The sequence below is a fragment of the Triticum dicoccoides genome, chromosome 4A, assembly GCF_002162155.2.
Source record: "Triticum dicoccoides isolate Atlit2015 ecotype Zavitan chromosome 4A, WEW_v2.0, whole genome shotgun sequence".
NCBI lineage: Eukaryota > Viridiplantae > Streptophyta > Magnoliopsida > Poales > Poaceae > Triticum > Triticum dicoccoides.
The window spans coordinates 509,219-526,390 of NC_041386.1; positions in this window are offsets into that span (position 1 = coordinate 509,219).

Consider the following 17,172-nt stretch of genomic DNA (forward strand, 5'->3'; position numbering starts at 1 on the left):
TCTATCCAGACTCCAGAGTCTGTGGTTCCATCGTACGCCTCTATGTTCACCGGTTTGAATCCCTCTAGGAATTCATGATCCAGCACCTCATCAGTGAAACTTAACGGGTGTGCGGCACCCCCATATTGGGATGCGCCATGGTGTTCAGACGGTTGTAGTATTCGGTGTTGGTTGTGTACCGTAGCGCGCTTCCTAGATCCATAGATAGATCTGGTCGCGCCGGATTTTTAACGCAAGTTCTCACGTAGATCATGTGCTGACTTATGCATGACTTTGTTAGCCGCTCTATCGCGTTCACAGGGTGGTGGATCCGGCCGGTTGGCCGTATCACTTTTCGGCTGTATGGGCTCTAAGGCCTCATTGTCGAATTCCGGTAATAGCTTGCACTTTGGATAGCTATTTGGATGGTAACTTCCACCATACTTTGTTACTTTGTTCACTTGCTGTTGAGCGTATTTTGTGCGACCTTGAGCCTTTGCTTCTGTTTCTTCAGGCTTCTAGCTGTGGCAATAAGCCTTCTGCAGAGGTTCTCTTGCTCCAAGTGTGTTTCCGGGATGATGGGTGCATCTTCGTCCTGTCTGTTTTCTTCCCTAGACGGGGATTGATGAGGCGTATCTTTGGCGTCATCATGTTCGGACATCGGATCTGTACTATGTGTGCAGTTTGTATCTTGATCGCATTCTGCTACCGGGGTGGTGCAGTTGCCATTTCTTGCCGAGTCACATGGACTATTATTATCGCTGTTTTTGCTATGGCGGGACTTAGAGCGGCGCCGCTGACGTCGGCGCTTGGGTTACTTCTTGGAGGGGTCATCCTCCGCTTTCTCGTCGCCATTGGCATCTTTGGGGGTGTCCACCATCTATATATCATATGATGAGGTGGTGGTCCTGTGCCCCGAGGGTGGTGGATCCTGTTCGCCTCCGGCTTCGTCGTCCATACCGTCGAACTCCTCGGCGCCGAAGTCGAGCATGTCGGTTAAGTCGTCGATAGTGGCTACGAAGAGGGTGGTGGGTGGGCAGCGAATTTCTTCGTCGTCCGCATCCCATTCTAGCTGGACATAGTTCGTCCAAGGTTCTCCTGATAGGGAGAGAGACCTTAATGAATTTAGCACATCTCCGAAAGGTGAGTGCTGAAAGATATCCGTGGAGGTGAACTCCATGATCGGCGCCCAGTCGGACTCGACGGGCGCGGATATGAGCGGCTCGGAGTCCGTTGTCGAAGATGAATCCAGTGCTTCAGCGACACGACTCTTGTAAGGGGTGAAGTCAGTATCCGGCTCTAACGCCACTAAGAGTGCGGCCTCCATGGCGGGGACCATCCCTTTGCTCTCGGATGGCGCGACTTGCTCCGGATTGATGGATGGAGTAGTTGCGGATGCGATCTCCCGAACATTGTCCGAGGGCAGAGTTACGTCATGCTTGTCACAACTGTACGACGCGTCCGACATGAGCCCAAATCCGTCGAAGATCAAGTCTTCGCGGATGTCGGCCGTGTAGTTCAAGTTTCCAAATCTGACCTGATGGCCAGGGGCGTAGCTCTCAATCTGCTTCAGATGGCCAAGCGAATTGGTCCGCAGTGCAAAGCCGCTGAATACGAAGATCTGTCCGGGGAGGAAAGCCTCACCCTGGACCGCATCGCTAGCGATGATCGAAGGAGCCATCAAGCCTTATGGCGACGACACAGAGGAACTCTCAATGAAATCACCAATGTCGGTGTCAAAATAGGCGGATCTCGGGTAGGGGGTCCCGAACTGTGCGTCTAAGGTGGATGGTAACAGGAGGCAGGGGACACGATGTTTACCCAGGTTCGGGCCCTCTTGATGGAGGTAATACCCTATGTCCTGCTTGATTGTTCTTGATGATATGAGTATTACAAGAGTTGATCTACCACGAGATCAGAGAGGCCAAACCCTAGAAGCTAGCCTATGGTATGATTGTATGTTATCCTACGGACTAAAACCCTTCGGTTTATATAGACACCAGAGAGGGCTAGGGTTACACAAGGTCGGTTACAAAGGAGGAGATATACATATCCGTATTGCCTAGCCTGCCTTCCACGCCAAGTAAAGTCCCATCCGGACACGGGACGAAGTCTTCAATCTTGTATCTTCATAGTCCAATAGTCCGGCCAAAGGATATAGTCCGGCTGTCCGGAGACCCCCTAATCCAGGACTCCCTCACTCGTCGAGTGGATTCAGGGATCCGCTGCCGAGAACGCTCGTCGAGTGCACGCTACAGATTCTCCAGTCGAGTGCGCTCAGCCAGGTTGGCCAGGCGTGCTTCCTCCAAGGCCTGGGCCTCAGGGGTTTCTCCAACGATAGGAGTGTGAAGTGCATCCATGTTGCGGCAGCGAAGCTCTTCCCTCCGCTACGTAGAAAGGGGCTCGGGGCGGTACTCTTCGTGAATGCATGACGCATCGCCGCTGCCGTCACCACCAGCGTCGCGGGGGAAGCCTGGAGGACTGGGTGGTGCATTGACCATCAAGACTTCTGCCACAGGATAGCTGCTGTCACACTCGGATGCAGTCTCGACGGAGCCAGTCGATAAGCCGAACAGGATGTAGAGAGTTTCGTCGGGCTCAATTGCCGCGACTTGCGAGGTGGCCGACTGGCGGGCCAACGCGTGTCTCACCCACCGCAGGAGCTGCGACCGACCGGAACGCTTGTGCCGGCGAATAACGGGGGGCGAGGACACCATAGGAACCGACCGATACTGGGTCGACGGTTGCCGGAGAAGGACGCCGCGGACGCACGCGCGAAAGTGTGTTGCCCCGTGGACAGGGAGCACATCAACATCGAGTGGAGTTTTCTGGAGCCAGGTGGAGTCGTCGGTGATGAACACGACGCGCCGAGACGGATCTCGCGGCCCTCAACCAGTTCGCCGGCAGAAACCATGATGATGAGAATCAGAAAAATCACAACTCCACCAAAAAATCGCTAAGACACTTGCCCCACGGTGGGCACCAACTCTTGTGGATCTAAGACTGACAGTAGAATATGGGGTAGGTATGAGGAGGCAAGATCCAAGCTATGGTGAAGTTGTACACACGAGTTTTACGAGTTCAGGCCCTTCGCGGAGGAAGTAACAAGCCTACGTCTCGGTGCCCGGAGGCGGTCGATTGGATTATGTGTGTGTATGTTTACCGGGGGGTGCAAACCCTTGTGCCAGTGGAGGGGGTGGCTTATATAGAGTGCGCCTAGGCCCCAGCCAGCCCACATTACAAGGGTTTTAAGGTACATCAAGAGGGAGGCGTTACTGGTAATGCTAGCAATTGAGTGACATAAATGCCTATTAAGTATATGAAGTAAATGTCTGATCGTTGTCATGCAGAGCATTCCTTAATGGACATCTTAAAGAAGAGTTGTATATGATGCAACCAGAAGGTTTTGTCGATCCAAAAGGTGCTGACGAAGTGTGCAAGCTCCAGCGATCCATTTATGGACTGGTGCAAGCATCTCGGAGTTGGAATATACGCTCTGATAGTGTGATCAAAGCATATGGTTTTATACAGACTTTTGGAGAAGCCTGTATTTACAAGAAAGTGAGTGGGAGCTCTGTAGCATTTCTGATATTATATGTGGATGACATATAGTTGATCGGAAATGATACTAAATTTCTGAATAGCATAAAAGTATACTTGAATAAGAATTTTTCAATGAAAGACCTCGGTGAAGCTGCTTATATATTGGGCATGAAGATCTATAGAGATAGACCAAGACGCTTAACTGGACTTTCACAAAGCACATACCTTGATAAAGTTTTGAGAAAGTTCGAAATGGATCAAGCAAAGAAAGGGTTCTTGCCTGTGTTACAAGGTGTGAAGTTGAGTCAAACTCAATGTCCAACCATTGCAGGAGATAGAGATAAAACGAAAGTCATTCCCTATGCCTCAGCCATAGGTTCTATCATCATTGCAATGCTGTGTACCAGACCAGATGTGTGCCTTGCTATTAGTTTAGCAGGGAGGTACCAAAGTAATCCAGGAGTGGATCACTGGACATCGGTTAAGAACATCCAGAAATACCTGAAAGGACTAAGGATATGTTTCTCGTTTAGGGAGGTGACAAAGAGCTCGTCGTAAACGGTTATGTCGATGCAAGCTTTGACACTGACCCGGATGACTCTAAGTCACAAACCGGATATGTATTTTTATTGAATGGTGGAGCTGTTAGTTGGTGCCGTTCTAAGCAGCATTGTGGTGGGATCTACGTGTGAAGCAGAATACATAGCTACTTCAGAAGCAGCAAATGAAGGAGTCTGGATGAAGGAGTTCATATCCGATCTAGGTGTAATACCTAGTGCATCGGGTCCAATGAAAATCTTTTGTGACAATACTGGTGCAAATGCCTTGGCAAAGGAATCCAGATTTCACAAGAGAACCAAGCACATCAAGAGACGGTTCAATTCCATCCGCGATCAAGTCAAGGAGGGAGACATAGAGATTTGCAAGATACATACGGATCGGAATGTTGCAGACCCGTTGACTAAGCCTCTCTCACGAGCAAAACATGATCAACACGAAGACTCCATGGGTGTTAGAATCATTACTATGTAATCTAGATTATTGACTCTAGTGGAAGTGGGAGACTGAAGAAAATATGCCCTAGAGGAAATAATAAAGTTGTTATTTATATTTGCGCATATCATGATAAATGTTTATTATTCATGCTAGAACTTTATTAACCGGAAACTTAGTACATGTGTGAATGCATAGACAAACAGAGTATCCCTAGTATGCCTCTTCTTGACTAGCTCATTAATCAAAGATCGTTAAGTTTCCTAGCCTTGGACATGTGTTGTCATTTGATGAACGGGATCACATCATTAGAGAATGATGTGATGGACTAGACTCATCCGTTAGCTTAGCACTATGATTGTTTAGTTTATTGCTATTGCTTTCTTCATGACTTATACATGTTCCTATGACTATGAGATTATGCAACTCCCGAATACCGTAGGAACACTTAGTGTGCTATCAAACGTCACAACGTAATTGGGTGATTATAAAGATGCTCTACAAGTGTCTCTGATGGTGTTTGTTCAGTTGGCATAGATCGAGATTAGGATTTGTCACTCCGATTGTCGGAGAGGTATCTCTGGACCCTCTCGGTAAAGCACATCACTATAAGCCTTGCAAGCAATGTGACTAATGAATTAGTTGCGGTATCATGCATTACGGAAAGAGTAAAGAGACTTGCCGGTAACGAGATTTAACTAGGTATGATGATACCGACGATCGAATCTCGGGCAAGTAACATACCGATGACAATGGGAACAACGTATGTTGTTATGCGGTTTGACCGATAAAGTTCTTCATAGAATATGTAGGAACCAATATGAGCATCCATGTTCTGCTATTGGTTATTGACCGGAGATGTGTCTCGGTCATGTCTACATAGTTGTCTAACCCATAGGGTCCGCAAGCTTAACGTTCGATGACGATATGTATTATGAGTTCTGTGATTTGATGTACCGAAAGTTGTTCGGGGTCCCGGATGTGATCACGGACATGACGAGGAATCTCGAAATGGTCAAGACATAAAAATTTATATATTGGAAGGCTACATTCGGACACCGGAATGGTTCAGGTCGTTTCGGATAAGTTTTGGAGTACCGGGGGTTACCGGAACCCCCTCCAGGAAGTTATTGGGCCTCATGGGCCTAATGGTGGAAGAGAGGAGGCAGGCCAAGGTGTGGCGTGCGCCCCCCTAGCCCAAAACGAATTGGACTAGAGCTAGGGGGCCGGCCCCCCTTTCCTTCTCTTCTTCTCCTACTAGGACTAGGAAAGGGGGAAACCTACTCCTACTAGGAGTAGGATCCCCCCTTGGGCACGCCCCTTGTGGCCGGCCCTCCTCCTCCTCCCCTCCTTTATATACGGGGGAGGGGGCACCTCATACACACACAAGTTGATCTTTAGCTGTGTGCGGTGCCCCCTCCTAAGTTTTACACCTGGTCATATTGTCGTAGTGCTTAGGCGAAGCCCTGCGTCAGTAACTTCATCATCACCGTCAACACGCCGTCATGCTGATAGAACTCACCCTCGGCCTCAGCTAGATCAAGAGTACGAGGGACAACACCCAGCTGAACGTGTGCAGATCGCGGAGGTGCCATGCGTTCGGTACTTGATCGATTGGATCGCGAAGACGTTCGGCTACATCAACCGCGTTACTAAACGCTTTCGTTTTCGGTCTACGAGGATACATAGACACACTCTCCCCTCTCATTACTATGCATCTCCTAGATAGATCTTGCGTGATCATAGGATTTTTTTTGAAATACTGTGTTCCCCAACTGTCGTCTCCACTAGTAGAAAAATGACTTTTAGTACCGGTCCATAAGGACCTTTAGTACCGGTTCTGGAACCGGTACTAAACGGTGGGCACTAAAGGTCCCCTCCTTTAGTCTCGGTTCAGCACGAACCGGGACCAAAGGCCCACCACGTGGCACAAGGCGCGCCGTGGTCTTGGGGACCTTTAGTCCCGATTGGTGGATTTTTTTATATTTTTTTGAAATAAAGCAAAAACAGCCCGCCTACTGGGCCGGCACAGCCTGCATACGACTAGAAACCCAACCTCTAGTAGGGCCAGGATACAGGCCCGTATGGCCCAGTAGGCCCCATAGGGCGGAAGACTTGCAATAGGCCCACACAGGCCTGCTTAGAGAGGAGCTCGACACGGTAGCCGCGGCAGGGCTTGTAAACCGGTGCGAGCTCCTCTCAACTAGCGAGGTGGGACTAAACATTATGCACTGCGGGTGGCAGTGCACCCCCTTTAGTACCGGTTGAAGCAGTACCAGTCGGTGGCTTCAACCGGTACTAAAGGGGGGGTCTTTAGTACCGGTTGGAGCCAGCAACCCGTACTAAAGGCCACCACCTTTAGTACCGGTTGGAGCCACCAACCCGTACTAAAGGGGGGGGGGGGTCTTTAGTACCGGTTGGAGCCACCAACCTGTACTAAAGGCCACCACCTCTTTAGTACCGGTTCGTGTCACGAACCGGTACTAAAGGTTCGTCATGAACCGGTACTAATGAGCGCCGCCCGCCTAGCCGTTAGAACCGGCACTATTGTTCACATTAGTGCCGGCTCAAATACAAACCGGGACTAATGAGCTGAACATTTGACCCTTTTTCCACTAGTGCTTGCCAACTATTGCTTCTACGACTATCACTACCGCTTAGTGAATTAGTAAAGCGATTACATGGCGATTGAATTTCATACAATAAAGCAACAACCATAAGGCTCCTAACAGTTGACGATAACTTTTACAAAACATGATCAGCTCATACAACAATTTATATCTCATCATGTCTTGACCATATCACATCACAACATGCCCTGCAAAATCAAGTTAGACGTCCTCTACTTTGTTGTTGCAAGTTTTATGTGGCTGCTACGGGCTTCTAGCAAGAACCGTTCTTACCTACGCATCAGAACAACAAAATTTTTTCATCAAGTGTGCTATTTTAACCTTCAACAAGGACCACCATAGTCAAACTCGATTCAACTAAGGTTGGAGAAACAGACACCCCCCAGCCAGCTGTGTGCGAAGCACGTCGGTAGAACCAGTCTCATGAATGCGGTCATGTAATGTCGGTCCAGGCTGCTTCATCCAACAATATGGCCGAATCAAAGTAAGACTTTAGTGGTAAGAAGTATGACTATTATTGCCCACAACTCTTTGTGTTCTACTTGTGCATATAACATCTATGCATAGATCTGGCTCAGATGCCACTGTTGGGGAACATAGTATTTCAAAAAAAAATCTTCGATCATGCAGGATCTATCTAGGAGATGCATAGCAACAAGAGGGGAGAATGTGTCTATGTACCCTCATAGACCGAAAGCGGAAGCGTTTAGTAACACGGTTGATGTAGTCGAACGTCTTCGCGATCCAACCGATCCTAGCACCGAACGTACGACACCTCCGTGTACAGCACATGTTCAGCACGATGACGTCCTTCGAGCTCTTGATCCAGTTGAGGACGAGAGAGAGTTCCATCAGCATGATGGCTTGGCGATGGTAATGATGAAGTTACCGGCCCAGGGCTTCGCCTGAGCACTACGATGATATGACCGAGGTGGTAAACTATGAAGGGGCACCACACATGGCTAAGAGATGTCTGTTGTGCCTTTGGGGTGCCCCCCGCCTCCATATACAAAGAGGGGAGGAGGAGGTGGCCGGCCTAGGGGGGTGTGCCATAAGGGGGGAGTCCTACTTGGACTCCTAGTCCAAGTAGGATTCGGCTCCCCTCCTTCCTTCCACCGGAGAGGGAAAAGGGGAAGGGAGAGAGAGGAAGAAGGAAAGAGGGGGGCTGGCCCCTCCCCTAGTCCAATTCGGTTTGGGCAAGGTGGGGGGGGGGCCTCTCACGTGGCCTTTCTCCTCTCGTCCAATAAGGCCCAATAGGCCCAATAATTCTTCCGGGGGCTTCCAGTAACCTCACGATACTCTGGAAAAATGGTCGAACCACTCGGAACCATTCCGATGTTCAAATGCAACCTTCCAATATATGAATATTTACCTATCGACCATTTCGAGACTCCTCCTCATGTCTGTGATCTCATCTGGGATCCCGAACAAACTTCGGTCATCAAATCACATAACTCATAATACAAATCGTCATCTAACATTAAGCGTGCGGACCCTACGGGTTCGAGAACTATGTAGACATGACCGAGGCACATCTCCGCACAATAACCAATAGCGGAACCTGGATTCTCATATTGGGTCCTACATATTCTACGAAGATCTTTATCGGCAAACCGCATAACAACATACGTTATTCCCTTTGTCATCGGTATGTTACTTGCCCGAGATTCGATCGTCGGTATCGTCATACCTAGTTCAATCTCGTTACCGACAAGTCTCTTTACTCGTTCCGTAATGCATCATTCCGTAACTAACTCATTAGTCACATTGCTTGCAAGGCTCATTATGATGTGCATTACCGAGTGGGCCCAGAGATACCTCTTCGACACACGGAGTGACAAATCCTAATCTCGATCTATGCCAACTCAACAAAAACCATTGGAGACACCTGTAGAGCATCTTTATAATCACCTAGTTACATTGTGACGTTTGATAGCGCACGATGTGTTCCTCCGTTTGTCGGGAGTTGCATAATCTCGTAGTCATAGGAACATGTATAAGTCATGAAGAAAGCGATAGCAATAAAACTAAACGATCATTATGCTCAGCTAACGGATGGGTCTTGTCCATCACATCATTCTCTAATGATGTGATCCCGTTCATCAAATGACAACACATGTCTATGGTCAGAAAACTTAACCATCTTTGATTAATGAGCTAGTCAAGTAGAGGCATACTAGGGACACTCTGTTTGTCTATGTATTCACACATGTACTAAGTTTCTGGTTAATACAATTCTAGCATGAATAATAAACATTTATCATGGTATAAGGAAATATAGATAACAACTTTATTATTGCCTCTAGGGCATATTTCCTTCATGTTCATCATGTCATATACATCCATCGATCCCAAAAGCTTCCAGTTCGGTTGCCCGTGCCAAAGGTCTAAAGTTTTGGCCTCCTTTTGTGCAAAGTGTTTGTACATGCTAGAAAGGAACTCTTGAACAAACCACAATGACTGTTGCGTGCCAGGCTGACTGTTTAGATGGTCGTCGTAGTAGCACGATGACTTGTACTGGAGCTTGCCCGGGTAGCGCCGCCACTGTGGTCCGCTTTGCAGGAGGAGCTCTGAGCAGAGCGTCCACCAGCAGCTTCTTCTTCCTCTCATGAGCCTTCACACATAGGCCTTGCCATTCCGTGGACGCGGACGTGCTCACGGTCATCTCTGTGTCTGGAGTGACTTCAAATCTTTTTGATGTTCTCTAGAGGATTCATAGGGCGATGACTAAACATAGGAACACAAAGGAGGCTTGTGGATGCGACGACTATCGAGGTGGAGAGTGCGGTGCTTCATGAGGAAACATGTCGGACTGTGAAATTGCGAAGGCTCCAGGTGGGCTTTTGGTTGGGTCCCGGGTATCAGATCGGACATGGCTGGAGTCTGGACAGATTTGAGTCCGATTTGTGAGATTTCAGATATCCAAACCGGCCCGACCCACTTTGATGATCCATGTTGGAAGCCTAAAACTATACAAACCGCCTGGTCTGGATATTTATGGGTGTTTTGGTGATCCATGTTGGAGATGTCCTTACTGTTGTATACATGTCATCCCCACTTCAGCGCTGGAGGTCTAAAAGTGTATGATTTGTTCGATCGAGACTTTATGGATGTTTTGGTCATCCGCCTTGGAGATGCCCTTACTAATTGTATAGCTGTCATCCCCACGTCATTAGTAATTTATGTGAGGCCCACTGTTGGGTGCCATTTACAAGCGGCATTCCAGTGGCATGCTATTTTTATGCCACAACATTGATATTTTTGGTTGAATAGCTAATTTCTCGTAACTTTCAACGGGGCCATAAATATTTTAGTGATGCTTTCACCCAATGCTCGATAATAATTTCCATAATTAATGTTATCTTTCTATCCAAAAAATGTTACTCTCTGATCCTCCCGGCTAAACGACGATACTCTCCATAATTAACGTGATCCTCCCATCCAATAAATGACACTCTCCATAGTTAAAGTGACCCCCACTCCCCAACACTCCTCATAATCATCCAAAACCAAATGATGCACCATCACGATCGCACTCCCCTTTGATAGTAGAGACACTGATGACATATTTTTGAACGTGCTGTTGTAATAACTTTTGCCTATAATTAAGGATTAATCCACCAGTGTTAATTGCTACTGGAAAGGACACGGGCTGTACTACCTCCGCCCTAATTTATTAGTACCCTTTGTGATTTATGTCAAATTTTGACCAAAGATTTAGCTAATAAAATGTTAATGCATGTCAACAAAAATTATATCGTTGGATCCGTATTTGGACATAATTCTCAATGATATAATTTTTGATGACATGCAAAAACATTTGTTAGTTAAATCTACGGTCAAACTTTGGCATAAAATATAATGAGGACCAATAAACCAGGACGGCGGTACTAGTCTACAACAACATAGTGCTAGTGCTACTTAATTGTGTTGCTCCCTGGACCCCAACAGCAGCAACGCTCCACATGCAAAACTAAATGATGCATTCAGTACTTTGAATATGCATGTGGATGTACTATCACTGCAGCAACAGGCTATTCAGATTGTGCTGTCGATGCTCTCAGCAGGTGGTATAGTAGTGATGATGAATATTGATAGTCCTTCCTGGTGTGCTGTGCTGTGATGCTAACCACACCAACGCTCAGCAGGTCACCAATTAATGATGCATTTACTACTTAACCAGGAAATGGTTTAGGACAGTTTTGGAAGGAATCTTAGATCTATCTAGGAGTAGCATGTGATAAAAAATATATTCCTCGATTCATATCGTATCTGTACATAGTTTTCAATGATACTATTTTTATGACATGTATTAACATTTTATTCTTTAAATGTAAGATAAAAATTTGACACAAAATACAAAGGGGATCAATAAACCAGGACGGATGTAGTAGTAACATAGACTAGTCTCATATGCTTCCCACTATGACTAGGCTTAGACGGTGGAAATCTTTTAAACGCAACCACTCGAATGAATTGTTGCCAAAAAATTTATCAAATGGCGTGCACACAAACAGAAATGGCACTGATAGAGACTTGACTAATGGCACGTAGGCTGGTAGTCTTTTCCACTAGTAAGTGGGGCCCAACAACAGGCCCGAGAGAAGTTACTAGTGGTGTGCAACATTGTAAAGCACACCATTAGTGCTTGTCATGGGGTATCTCCAACACGGATCATCAAACAAACATCATCAAATATTTGCGAACACATCCGTATGTGTTCATGGATAGTCAGAGGGTTGGAGGCCATCCAAACGGAGTCACCAAATGTCTGCCCTTGCTCGAGCTCCTCCCTTTAACAAATTTTATCTAGACCAATAGCAATTTAATCATACACTTAAATTTGCGTTCGAATGCAACTACTACCAAAAGCAATGGATGTTCATCAAGTTGTATACATCGATCGACCCCAAAAGCTCCTAGTTCGGTTGTCCATGCCAAAGGTCTAAAGTTCCAGCCTCCTTTTGTGCAAAGTATTTGTACATGCTAGGATGGAACTCTTGAACATACCACGATGACTATTGCGTTCCAGGTTGACTGTTTAGATGGTCGTCGTAGTAGTATGATGACTTGTACTGGGGCTTGCCTGGGCAGCGCCGCCACTGCGGTCCGCTTTGCAGGAGGAGCTCCGAGTAGATCGTCCACCAGCAGCTTCTTCTTCCTCTCACGGGCCTTCACATGCAGGCCTTGCCATTCCGTGGACGCGGACGTGCTCACGGTCTTCTCTGTGTCTGGAGCGACTTCAAACCTTTTCGATGTTCTCCAGAGGATTCATAGGGCGACGACTGGACATAGGAACGTGAAGGAGGCTTGTGGATGCGACGACTACCGGGGTGGAGAGTGCGGGGTTTCATGAGGGAACATGCCGAACAGTGAAATTGCGCAGGCTCCGGGTGGGCTCTTTTGGTTGGGTCCTGGTATCAGATCGGACATGGCTGGAGTCTGGACAGATTTGAGTCCGATTTGTGAGATTTCAGATATCCAAACCGGCCCGACCCGCTTTGATGATCCATGTCGGAGGCCTAAAACTATAAAAACCATATGGTCTGGACATTTATGGGTGTTTTGGTGACCCATGTTGGAGATGTCCTTACTATTGTATACATGCCATCCCCACTTCAGCGCTAGAGGTCCAAAAGTGTATGATCTGTTCGATCCAGACTATATGGATGTTTTGGTGATCCGCCTTGGAGATGCCCTTACTAATTGTGTAGCTATTATCCCCATGCCATTAATAATTTATGTGAGGTCCACTGTTGGGTCCCATTTACAAGCGGCATGCCAGTGGCATGCTATTTTTGTGCCACAACATTGATATTTTTGGTTGACTAGCTAATTGCTCGTGCCTTGCAACTGGGCCATGAATATTCTAGTGATGCTTTCGCCCAATGCTTGATAATAATTTCCATAATTAATGTTATCTTTCTATCCAAAAAATGTTACTCTCTGATCCTCCCATCTAAATGATGATACTCTCCATAATTAACGTAATCCTCCCATCCAACAAATGACACTCCCCATAGTTAAAGTGACCCCCACTCCCCGGCACTCTTCATAATCATAATTAGCATGAAACTAACAAACATACAAAACCAAATGATGCACCATCATGATCGCACTCCCGTGATAGTAGAGACACCGATGACATTTTTTTGAAGGCGCTGCTGTAATAACTTCTGCCCATAATTAATGATTAATCCACTAGTGTTAATTGCTACTGGAAAGGACACGGGCTATACTACCTCCGTCCTAGTTTATTAGTGCCGTTTGTGATTTGTGTCAAATTTTGACCAAAGATTTTGCTAATAAAATGTTAATGCATGTCAACAAAAATTATATGGTTGGATTCGTATTTGGACATACTTTTCAATGATATAATTTTTGGTGACATGACATGCAAAAAACATTTTGTTAGTTAAACCTACGGTCAAACTTTGGCGCAAAATACAATGAGGACCAATAAACCAGGATGACAGTACTAGTCTACAGCAACATAGTACTCCCTCCGGTCCTTTTTACTCTACACATTGGATTTGCCGAAAGTCAAACTTTGATAAGTTTGACCAAATCTATATTAGAAATTATTAGCATCTATAATATCTAATAAACTTGATCAAAGTTGGATGAGATTGACTTCAGACAAACCTAATATGCAGAGTAAAAAGGAGCGAAGGGAGTACTAGTGCCATATTTTTTAATTGTGTTGCTCTCTGGACCACGAACTGTGCCATGGACATCATATAAATGAAGGAGGAGGGATGCATAAATGGTGGCTGCTACGGTGCAGATACCCCAACAGCAACGCTCCACATGCAACTAAATGATGCATTCAGTACTTTGAATATGCATGTGGATGTACTATCACTGCAGCAACAGGCTATTCAGATTGTGCTGTCGATGCTCTCAGCAGGTGGTACTGTAGTGATGATGAATATTGGTAGTCCTTCCTACTGTGCTGTGCTGTGATGCTAAACCACACCAACGCTCAGCAGGTCACCAATTAATGATGCATTTACTACTTAACCAGGAAATGGTTTAGGACAGTTTTGGAAGGAATCTTAGATCTATCTAGGAGTAGCATGTGATAAAAAATATATTCTTGGATTCATATCGTATCTGTACATAGTTTTCAATGATACTATTTTTGTGACATGTATTAACATTTTGTTCTTTAAATATAAGATAAAAATTTGACACAAAATACAAAGGGGATCAATAAACCAGGACGGATGTAGTAGTAACATAGACTAGTCTCATATGCTTCCCACTATGACTAGGCTTAGACGGTGGAAATCTTTTAAACGCAACCACTCGAATGAATTGTTGCCAAAAAATTTATCAAATGGTGTGCACACAAACAGAAACGCCACTGATAGAGACTTAACTAATGGCACGTAGGCTGGTAGTCTTTTCCACTAGTATGTGGGGCCCAACAACAGGCCCGAGAAAATTACTAGTGGTGTGCAACATTGTAAAGCACACCATTAGTGCTTGTCATGGGGTATCTCCAACACGGATCATCAAACAAACATCATCAAATACTTGCGAACACATTCATATGTGTTCATGGATGGTCAGAGGGTTGGAGACCATCCAAACGGAGTCACCAAATGTCTGCCCTTGCTCGAGCTCCTCCCTTTAACCAATTTTATCTAGATCAATAGCAATTTAATCATACACTTAAATTTGCGTTCGAATGCAAGTACTACCAAAAGCAATGGATGTTCATCAAGTTGTATACATCGATCGACCCCAAAAGCTCCTAGTTCGGTTGTCCGTGCCAAAGGTCTAAAGTTCCAGCCTCCTTTTGTGCAAAGTATTTGTACATGCTAGGATGGAACTCTTGAACATACCACGATGACTATTGCGTGCCAGGTTGACTGTTTAGATGGTCGTCGTAGTAGTATGATGACTTGTACCGGGGCTTGCCCGGGCAGCGGCGCCACTGCGGTCCGCTTTGCAGGAGGAGCTCCGAGTAGAGCGTCCACCAGCAGCTTCTTCTTCCTCTCACGGGCCTTCACATGCAGGCCTTGCCATTCCGTGGACGTGGACGTGCTCACGGTCTTCTCTGTGTCTGGAGCGACTTCAAACCTTTTTGATGTTCTCCAGAGGATTCATAGGGCGACGACTGGACATAGGAACGCGAAGGAGGCTTGTGGATGCGACGACTACCGGGGTGGAGAGTGCGGGGTTTCATGAGGAAACATGCCGAACTGTGAAATTTAGCAGGCTCCAGGTGTGCTCTTTTGGTTGGGTCCCGGTATCAGATCGGACATGGCTGGAGTCTGGACAGATTTGAGTCCGATTTGTGAGATTTCAGATATCCAAACCGGCCCGACCCGCTTTGATGATCCATGTCGGAGGCTTAAAACTATAAAAACCAAATGGTCTGGACATTTATGGGTGTTTTGGTGACCCATGTTGGAGATGTCCTTACTATTGTATACATGCCATCCCCACTTCAGCGCTGGAGGTCCAAAAGTGTGTGATCTGTTCGATCCAGACTATATGGATGTTTTGGTGATCCGCCTTGGAGATGCCCTTACTAATTGTGTAGCTATCATCCCCACGCCATTAATAATTTATGTGAGGCCCACTGTTGGGTCCCATTTACAAGCGGCATGCCAGTGGCATGCTATTTTTGTGCCACAACATTGATATTTTTGGTTGAATAGCTAATTCCTCATGCCTTGCAACTGGGCCATGAATATTCTAGTGATGCTTTCGCCCAATGCTTGATAATAATTTCCATAATTAATGTTATCTTTCTATCCAAAAAATGTTACTCTCTGTGTCACATCCCTAGTTGTGGTATGACCTAGGCTAGCCTTCATGTGTGCATCATGTTTAAATTTCATTTAATTATGAAATGGGGATTTGTGAAACCCTGAGAAATTATTTCTAGAAATGACCCAGATAAAAATTTGTCCAAAAAGGTCCAAGAAAATGTTCATGTTGCTCTCTGGAAATATTGGACAGAGATAAATATCAAACAAATATCTTTAGGAGCTCATAAGTATTTATTTTGGGCATTTGGAATTAATCCAGTAATTATTTGCGTTGGATAAATATTTTATTATATATAAAATATTGTCCAATAATTCTGAATTTTGGTGAGGGGCTTTGGACTGGTCCAACTAGTCCCTACTAAAATTTACAGAATAAAATAAAAGATTTAGTATTTTTATTAAATCAAAACAAATGTCAGAAAATAGAAAACAAAAACAAAATAGAAGCAAAAGGAAAGAAAACCCACCTGCACTTACCTCCCTGTGCAGCCTGGCCTGGCCCAGTGGCCAACAGGCCAGCCCAGCCGACTGGCAGTGCCAGTCGTCCCCTTCCTCGCGCCAGGAGGACAGGGGCACACGCCCGGCGCGCGCGGCCACCCGTCCGGCCACGCCACCTGCCTGCCTGGCCTCTCCCCCGACGCCTTGGCCGTCCCGAACGTCGCCACGCGCCGCCCCGGACCTCTCGCACTCTCTCTCGCTCTCCCTCCTCCCCTGGATCTCTCCCTCTCCCCGCGCCCGAAGCGCTGCCGTCGCCACCGGCCACCGTTGCCGTAGCCACCGACTCCCCCTCGCCCTCTCCCTATTCTCAGAACCTTCGCCACGTCGCCTGCTACCTCCTCGTCGAGCCACGCACCTCCGGACGGCCTCCATCGCCGCCATTGTCGTCTCCTTCACCGCCGGCCGCCGTGGATCCCCATCGCCGCCCCGTCGACCACAGCGCGTCCCCGAGCTCGCCGTCAAGCCCATCGAGATCGCCGTGAGCTGCTCCTCCTCCTCCCCCTCTCCGTTCTCGCCCTCGCACACCGCAGCTGTATCCCCGCTCGCGCCCGAACACCGGCCGCCGCCGCGAGCTTCGCTCCGGCGAGCTCCGCCGCCCCCGCAGCCTCCCGACTGCTCCACTGGATGCGCTCGAGCACCAACTCCTCGGGGATGGTCTCCGCGGCCCATTTGGTCGCCGGAGACACGATCCCGAGCCCTCCGCCGCGTTCGGCCTCGCAGGCAAACGCCGGTGGGATTGA